We start from the raw sequence: 7,993 nt of genomic DNA on the forward strand, positions 1-7,993 counted from the left end.
TTAAGTTATGCTTAACGTAATACTAATTTAAATTACAATAGTTTAAGTTCGTCATACTAATTTCCATTTCAAAAGATGATTGAATCTATTTCCGAAGACCTATCAATATATAAATTTATTTTATTTTAATCCTTATATTGCACTAAGTATCCGAATGCTAATATTACTATTTCACGTGTATTTGTTTCATTTCAAGAATTTATTGGATTTTTTTGTTAGCCCAAAGATAATTTGGGTACAAAATTTCTAACAAGTGTCTTTTTGTTTTATACTAGAATATGATCCGTGCCGTAATGGCCAGGGATTTGTTTGCTTTTCAATGTTAGCTTGTTGACATATTCGACGCCTGTCCTAAGAAGCATTTGGTCCTACTAATGCATTTATTGTGTTTGATACTAATGTGCAATATAGTTCACTCTTTACCGCCGAAGTTGCTTTTTCAAATTACAGGAAACATTAAGAGATCTCATGACTGATATGTATCCATCCATTCGTAGAATTCCAGATACACCCATCTGCAAAAAAAAAGAAACAAACTCATTTGCCTGTATATCCAAGAAATGTGTGCTGATTTGATTGCACATTATTTGACCCTGCAAATTAAATTAATACTTTATGCAAGAGACTGGCGGGCAATAAGAAGTTTCGAATAGCTACACTGTTTGTAACGAAATTTGAAGGAGATGTGGATTTTGAGATTGCACTTGGTAGTTAACTTATTTTCTAAAACGAAACGGTCACAACATTTTTCCATTTGTGAGCTCAAGCACCTAATTTATACAATTAACTGAGTGAAATTGCTGGATCAAGGTCTAATTTATGAGATTTTGTTGTTGTTGCTTGGTTGATCTTTTGCACCTCACTATCAACTGCAACAAAAATAGTAGAGCTGGTAGGGTCTTGGACTTCGAATCATAGCATGAAGGGAAATATTTCCATTAGAAACTCTGTAACAACACCTGGGTATGGGTTCATCGATCTTTGCTTCGCTCTTGGTGGCCCTCTTCTCCAACTAATTTTGTTGTGTGATTGCCACATTTCCAATAGTACCAACCATCATCTGTCATAAGCCGATTACGATTAGCGGTTGTACAACCATCATCTGTCATAAGCCGATTACGATTAGCGGTTGCACGACCCAAATATTAATTTGTTATGTTCCAGCTATAAATGTAGTAATGAGCTAGAAACGTACGTTACACCCGGCATTCCATTTGGCCATTTGGCCACCATTAGTTCAGAAATTCTCTTTCGGTTACCCAATAGCAAAAATGCCGCAGTGGCAAATCCATCTTTTGGTAGGTAGTTATCTGATGGGTGGTGTTTTTTGGCAGCACCTGTCTTACATATTAGTTTAACATGAGTGACTATCTTTTCTACGTGGAGCACTCCATACCATGACTAAGAAATATTATATGGTTCCCTTACCTTTGCCGCATATCCATCACTTCAGGAAGCTCTATGTTCAAGTAGATCTTGGTGGAATTAGTTGATGACAAAGATAATTTTCCTGTGAAACGGTCGTGGGTTGTTAGTTTCTAGTATAGGTTTATAAATTAATGGAAAGTATGGTGTTCATATAACGCCTAATCGATGTTTAACCTTAATATTTTTTTTATGTAGGTACCCGTTACCACAACCACAATCGGTGCATACTCAACACCATGTTGGTCCAAGTTCCAGCTTAGCTCGCTCGTCGAGTCACCCCACAGAGTAATCTTCACGTTAACACCGCTGCAAAAAAAAACACTCAAGATTGTTGACCATCCAAATAGTTTGCTAAACATCTTGAATATGGCCTCAAAAATTAAATAACAATTCAGCACACTTGTACCTCAGGTTCTTGAGAGTTAGGTCGCGCATTATGGATCATTGGCCATTTACTTTCTTAAATTTTTGTAGAGTTGTCAAGCTGGTGGTAAGAATGCCGACCACATCTGCTTGACCATAAGAAGTGAAAATAATTAAAATCACATTGGGGACAAAACTAATGATATAAAAAATGGGAGGTATATGTTTGCAGTGTTAGACTCAGTTCTTCAAAAGCAGTAAAAGAGAATTTGTAGGGCGGCATTTTCATTGTGGTGGAATCCATAGGCTTAAGCTCGATATTCCACTCAAAAAAGGCGCAAGAGTCATTTATAGTAGGGCGATTTTTTTCTAGCGATCCATCCTTCAAATGACCACCTAAAAAGAATAAATCATTATGCTAAGTCCAAAATGACCACCTATAAAATGAAAGAAGACCATGGCAGCCGTATCGATAATTCGGGAACAAATAAAAACATCTGGAGTAAGAAGATAACAAAGAAATACTTCAGTGATATAGTATATAGCAAGACTATGTTTGATTGTAACTTTCCTTGGTCTTGAACATTATATGCCTGAACCTACTCAATTTAAGAAAAACATCTGGATCATCTTCACTGGTGGTTTACTTATCTCTTCCAACTGTAAGGTTTCCGTTGATTTCTGTAGCACCACTAAGTGCAGTATAAAAGTTACCCCAACTTCCGAAATTTCCTGAAGAGCCTAATTAAATTTCCATTACCTTGTGATGCCTCATGCCCGTGTACCAAATGAAAAAATACACACACACTAATTAGTTCAGTGGCTTAAAATAACTTTTCATTGAGCTTATATAACAATGAGGCATAAATGTACATAAGACAGGATTTGTATGTTTGGTTTTTATGCATTTTGTATAAATGATACAGATTAACAATTCTGTGAACACTACAAAATGAAAGAATCACTCAGAAACATATAAATGCGGCAGTTTAAAGTAGTAGTTGGGTTCAAAATAAATTACATACCTTGGCATCAAGTAAGCATAGGCCGGATAACATACGAACTCGTAATTCCCTTGCGGCCATACATACTCTTGAGAGAGGAAGATATAACATTATGCTGCCACATCGACATTCTACAAATGTTTCATTAACAATTTTCAACTTTATATATCAATCTCTAATTTAGCTAGGTAGTAGAAATTAAGTTTCGATGTTTTTCATAAGACACTGTGATTCAGTGGGGACATTTGCTGTACCAAAACTAAAGAGTATGGAAGAATTAAGATTACAATAGTAGACAACTATAAAAATAAATATCAAAGTTAGATGACATCAACGTATAAACCTCCATAGAAACTTCAAATTCCATAAAGCCATGTAATTTGAGATTGAATAAAAATGGCACAACATTCAAACCTCGGTTAAAATCCAAAATTCTCAATTCTCGTGAAGATTCACAAAAAGGTATAAATTTCAATTACCTTAGATGAGTTTCCGAGAAATCTCATTTTCATTTTTCTGCTATGATGATTCTAGGTTGTTGTTGCCCCTGATAAGTGCAGAAACACCCAAATCAGGACATCCTTCTTTGTATAGATAAACAATCAAAACCCATGTTGAGAAAAGCACACATCTCCAATACCTTTATTATTAATCCAAACCCAGGATGAGAAAATCAAGAAAAAAGATTAAGAAAAATATCAAAATCAGAGAGATTTCCCTCGAAAAATACCAAAATCACGGAAACTTAAGAAAGGAGATTGGTAACCATTGAGAACCTGTGCAAGATAACTTTTGGGGAGGTTTATGCAGTCGAACGTGATTGGTAAGAAGAAATAATGGTGTTATTAATGGGTATCTTCTATTTTGGTAACGCATGAGGACTTGGTTTGATTATTTTGGTTCGAATTAAAGGGAGTAATGGTGGTGCTAAACTGCTAATTGATTTCATACGTTATGGATGAAAAGATGGAGAAGAATTCAAAACCTAGTAATTGCAGCTTAGCTTTGGCAAGTGTTACAGATGGAAATTAAGAGAAGAGTCGAATATGGGACGTTGGATTAGGGCATAGAATAAGGGTGCATTCTAGGCCACGATTTATCTTCTTCGTTTTTTTTTTTTGCATTTTGAGAGCAATGGAAGTCGTTTATCTCTTAGAAAACACCTTTCAAAGCCGTCGGATTTCTAAAAACACATTTGGTTTTGTAAGATAGATACTATATCCTCGCTTCCTTAAGTCGAATGCCTAATATATATTATATCAACTATCTAGTTTAGACGCAAAACACATATCCCTAATTTGTAATTTATTTAATTTACAAAACTTAATCGTAAATAAACGCTATCAGATTCTTATAACTATTTACTCATAAATTATTATTATTTTATTATCGTTATATGTCTTCATTGAGATTTTACTTAAGTCATGTTCAATATGATACTAATTGATAAATGTTATTCATTACTTTATCAAAATTATTATTATTATTATCGTCATCTATAATTACTATTGTAATATTTTTATTATGATATTGATGGTTTAACTATTATTCTAACTACTCTTACAAATTTTATTAAATCCCAAAAATATTATTAACATTTATGTAATTATAATTTGTTTACTCTTCATATAAATAAATGTGTTCAGTAAGTTTCTATGTGATTTACAATAATACTAATCTCACTGTGTTTATCGTATTAAATTGTCTACGTGTTCATACTTTTTAGATTATTTATTCTCAAATACTTTTTTATCTAAAGTTATTGGTGTGCCCTACAATTTTTCTTCATTACATAAACAAACAACCAAACAAACAAACAAATCAATCAATCAAATAAATCTTTTAATTATTGGTAGCTTTTAGTGATTAAAATTTATCTCACCAACCCAATTCTAAACTAATCTATTTCACTAACTGACACTGGCTAATTCTATCTTTTTCCGTATAAGATCTAATAGTGGGCGCTGATACCAAGTCTGGAGCGCCCCGAAAGCCAGCAACTGACTAATCCAAGATCTATCTTACAAAAACAAATGTGTTTTGTCCAATCTAACGGTTTTGAATAAGCTTTTTTGAGCCATCAACGGCTCCCACTGTTCTCAAAACCCAAGAAAATGCAAGAGATAAATCGTGGCTCAAAATCCATCCCTTTCCTACGCCCTCATCTGACTTCCGAAGTTCGATTTTGACTCCCTTAAATGTCCATGCAATCCCATTTATTAAGGTGGAGTTTATATCGATCTTCAAAAATAGTCCTGAATTAAGGTTCTGCTGTGCCTTCTCCCCCTTCAATCTGCATACGTTACGCACCATCAACGATATAGTTTCCTAAAATAATCTGCCATTCCAATCGTTCAATGGAGAGTCCATTCCATACGTTACGAATGAAAGAAAATCCCCATTAACAGCTCCATCATTACTGCTAATCAAACTCTGGAGATGTTCAACTACATAAACCTCGAAAGAGGTTATCTTCCCAAAGGTTCGCAATTGCTTCTTCACCGTATTCTTCAAGATTAATCGGTCAATACTCTGTAAGTTTGATTATCGGCATTTTTGATTTGTTATTTTTTCTGAAATGTTCCTTTGATTTAGTTGTTTGGATCAATTGGGTTTTTATAAATTTTTTGGATGTGTTTTTGCAGATTTTGACTATCAAGCTGTGGAGATGCTCAACTACGTAAACTCAAACGTTCTCATTTTCTTTTTCTCCATATCTCATTTTCTAGGTACGTCGTTTATATGTCAGTTTTTCTTAAATTTGATATAATTTATCAATTTTTTGATGTATCGTTGCATATTTTTTTGTCATTGAGAAAATAGTTACCATCCATCTCAGTTAAGTTACTTAAGTCAACACTTTTGTAAAAGTCTGCTATTAGTTCATTCTTTTGCAAAAAGCACAGGAATCTAGCTCTCTGTCAATTTTGAGTTACATAAGGTCTTTAGAGCAGCTAAAGTGTTTGTCCTTTCAGTAGTATTGTGTTTGGGATTTTCAGTGCAAATTCATGCCGTATTTGTACCAATTCCAGCAACAAGAAAGAGTTTAGGGGAGGTTAAGAGTTTTTCACACAAGAAATTATTAGCTTCGGTACAATTATGAATTCCCAAATTTTTATACCAATTTTATTTGTTTTTCAACTTTTTTCTCATGTTTGTATACTTAAATTTGTTTTCATATACTATGACAGCAACGGGTACTTCAACAGCTTGGAATGAATACACGCACTGCTTTGAATTTGCAAAAATGGTTATAATGGTATCCAATGATTTCATTGAATATTATTTCATTCAATCTCTCGCAAATCGCAATACCGGAGCCAAAGATGCTTACTCCGGAGATGTTCGTTGGGTTATTGATCTCAAGGTTCAAACTTGAAGTGAGGGTAAGATAATTTAATTTACTCTCTTTCGTTGTTTTGCTTAAGTATTTGATGCACATGTATTTTTAGATATTAATGTGTGGTTTTCATTTTCATAGGCATTATATATGGTGACTCTATAAAACAGGTGCAAGAAAGATAATTGTTGCAAATGTTGGACCTGTCGTTTGCATGCCATTAGAAAAAGTTTTAAATATAATTTTCATATGGCCAATGATTCGTGCATCAGTGAAATGAATGCATCAATGTAAAAAAGAAGTTACCACCCAGATAATATGGGGGAACTTACTGGCTTCAAGATCAACTTTGCGTGTTTATATCTTGATGTGGGTGTGCTGTATGCTGAAATGAGAAAGAACCCTCAAGCATGTAGGATGCAATATTTTGAGTTACCAAATTGTCTTCTTTAAGTCTTTGTACTGTCACTACTATGAGTGATGCAATTGACGATTATACTTTGACAGAATTTGGGTTCTATTTGAGCTTATTAGTTAAGTGAATCAATTTTCCAGGCAAGTCTGTGCCATAATAATTCCAGCTTTGAACATTTGGAAATGTTGCGATTGTTTCTTCTTTGATTGTTTGTGTTCGCTTTTCTAGGTGAAGAATAAATCTTAAATTTTCACTATGTTTCATATAAATTGGGGAGAGTTTGTATTATATTTTGGTTGTCGTTCTTTGGTTGTATAATGAAGTGCGACATGATGTGTGGATCATCCTTTCCACATAGATTGACCCCTGGAAAAAATGTCACAACGTAAAGGTCACCGGCTCTCCATGGTTATTCCTTTCTTTGCTTTATGGTCTCTTTCAAAGGTCGTGTGGTGTAGGTCTGGATTCTCTATAATGACGGCAAGGATACAACAAAAGCTCCAGTCCACATTTCCGTACACAAGTATGGTCACTCCTAATTTTACAATATGCGAGAAATTTCGCCTCCAATTAGTTTAGAAGAAAAGCGACCGCCTCCGATTAGTCCAGATGAAAAAATTTCCTCCAGTTAGTCTAGAAGACATCCTCCTCCAGTCAGTTTCAGCAATGCAAATTTCTCTTTTAAGCTATGTTGTAAAAGGCATGCGCCTTTGGCGCTTAAGCTCCAAAGGCCCACTAGACGTAGGACCAGCGCCTAGCAAAAAAAGGTACCAAGGCGAGGCGATATGACCAAAAAAAAAATTAAAACTTTTTCTGGGCGCCTAGGGAGCGCTTAAGCCCTAGGCCAGGCCAGGCAATGGGCTTGGCGCCTGGCGCATTTTACAACATAGCTTTTAAGCACCGAATCCTACTAAGTTTTTATCTCCATCGTGAATAATACATTCATCCAGGAATGTGAGTCGGTTACAACTAAATAACTGGATTTAAAATCTAGCTGTTGCTCACAAATTATTGATCTTCTAAATTGTGGACTTTAAACATCCATTTAACTGACGGATGCTCATGTAAATAACATATGAAATGATACAGGTATATCTTGCAAGGTCCTAGACTCTTAATGTTGAACATGTGTCTGTATTTTATGGTTTTCGTTCTTTCATCAAACTTTTGTTTTAGAAGATGTGTCTGAATTTTTTGTAGGATATGTAAAGTAACTTCCGTCAAGGAGGTTGGATCCTAATGGATCAAAGACCTCCAGGTATTTGCGTAATTGCATACTTAATGAATTTGTAGCTTATGGTCTTGCTCCCTTCGTTTTAACGATGAGAGTAAGAGAATCTTTATATATAAAAAAATTGATGAGATTTTTGGATTAATGATATAGGTTTTCGATTCGAAACTTCACTGTGATTGTGGATTATGACAATGATGGAACTACTAATC

General features: G+C 34.5%; 2 long non-coding RNA genes across 13 annotated transcripts; one reads left to right on the top strand and one right to left on the bottom strand.

The window, feature by feature from the left end:
- Positions 1-690: 690 nt before the first annotated feature.
- LOC113281340 lies at positions 691-3,838 on the bottom strand. 12 transcript variants are annotated; one of them, XR_003326047.1, is made up of 7 exons: positions 3,572-3,838; positions 3,275-3,342; positions 1,835-2,910; positions 1,603-1,734; positions 1,429-1,510; positions 1,196-1,337; positions 691-1,102 (listed from the first exon to the last, which is right to left on the bottom strand). It is a non-coding gene; the product is annotated as an uncharacterized LOC113281340 (long non-coding RNA). The 12 variants fall into 12 exon arrangements; XR_003326049.1 differs by having other exon boundaries at positions 1,835-2,926; XR_003326046.1 differs by having other exon boundaries at positions 3,275-3,435.
- A 1,219-nt stretch (positions 3,839-5,057) lies between these two features.
- Positions 5,058-6,840, top strand: LOC113277363. The gene is made up of 4 exons (XR_003324877.1): positions 5,058-5,329; positions 5,441-5,524; positions 5,987-6,181; positions 6,277-6,840. It is a non-coding gene; the product is annotated as an uncharacterized LOC113277363 (long non-coding RNA).
- Positions 6,841-7,993: the final 1,153 nt, after the last annotated feature.

Source organism: Papaver somniferum, chromosome 5 (genome assembly GCF_003573695.1).
Source record: "Papaver somniferum cultivar HN1 chromosome 5, ASM357369v1, whole genome shotgun sequence".
Classification (NCBI taxonomy): Eukaryota; Viridiplantae; Streptophyta; class Magnoliopsida; order Ranunculales; family Papaveraceae; genus Papaver; species Papaver somniferum.